We start from the raw sequence: 1,351 nt of genomic DNA on the forward strand, positions 1-1,351 counted from the left end.
CCTCCAGACATTCAGGGGCCTCCTGACATTCAGGGGCCTTCAGACATTCAGGGGCCTCCTGACATTCAGGGGCCTTCAGACATTCAGGGGCCTCCCGACATTCAGGGGCCTTCAGACATTCAGGGGCCTCCATACATTCAGGGGCCTCCAGACATTCAGGGGCCCCTCCAGCAGGGGTGCTGCCAGGAATCTTGAGCCCCCTGACAAAAAAATGTCCCTGCCTTAATGCTGCTCATTCAGCTGATAGCAGTTCAGCAAAGACCTGCTAAGTGAAATCAGCTGGACTGAAGCAAGGAAACACCTGAACCATGCAGGGCAGTGAGCCTTGAGGACCAGGGTTGGGAAACACTGACTTAATTCATTAAATGCTAGAGAAAAGTTGGCAAACAGTAGTTTGTAGCTAAGCTAACTATGCTAAATGGTTGATCAACTCACACAGTTTATTCACCTCTCATGGAGAAAAACTGGGTTATAAATTAACACTCTTGCCTTTTTCTCTCTCTCCTCTTTTTGTTTGAAAACCTGATTTTATAACTTTTCTTAGCGTCATAGTAACAGCCACAATGATTCATGTTTCCTACTGTCTGCTGCTAACAGCGTCACTCTGAAGCTCCAAGCAGGAACGAACCATTTAACGCAGGTAGGGGGGTTCAGGGCAGATATGGATGTGTTTTAGGATCTGGGAGGGGGAACATTACATTTTTACTGCTAAACACAATCTTAGAAAATACAATATGATTAATTTTGTATTTGACAGGCCCCTGATTTTTTTTTTTATTTCTATGAAATAAATAATTAATAATCAAATTGTTCGGGCCCCCTGCTGGTCAGGGCCCCTAGAATCGTCATCACTTTCCCCTGTCCTCCAGAGATCCAGGGGCCTCCAGACGTTCCTATAAATGGTTTAATTGTAACACAGACCATAGATCTAAACCTGTAACTTTCATTTATTTAGAATAACAATGTTATTAAATTTTATTTAATTCATTCTGCAGAGATAAAATAATTAAATGGTACATTTAGGATTTAATTAGGACGTTTACTGTGTAAAAGTTTAAAGAATCATCTTGATAGTTTGATTGTTGCTACCATGGCTACAATATGGTGTAATCTTTGTGTTTGAGCTTATTTCAACCTTCCTTCCTTCGGTGGGTGGGGTTTGGGGGGTGTTTATATTTTCGCATCCACCTGAATAATGTGTAGTTCCGCCACTGCTTGTTCTCATGAGTTGAAGTGGAGATATTTGTAATATTGACCAGTGGTGGGAAGTAACGAAGTACAAGTACGTCGTTACTGTACTTAAGTACAATTTTCGTGTATCTGTACTTTACTTAAGTAGATTTAATAATGG

Source organism: Poecilia reticulata, unplaced genomic scaffold (assembly GCF_000633615.1).
Source record: "Poecilia reticulata strain Guanapo unplaced genomic scaffold, Guppy_female_1.0+MT scaffold_224, whole genome shotgun sequence".
In the NCBI taxonomy this organism is placed as follows: domain Eukaryota; kingdom Metazoa; phylum Chordata; class Actinopteri; order Cyprinodontiformes; family Poeciliidae; genus Poecilia; species Poecilia reticulata.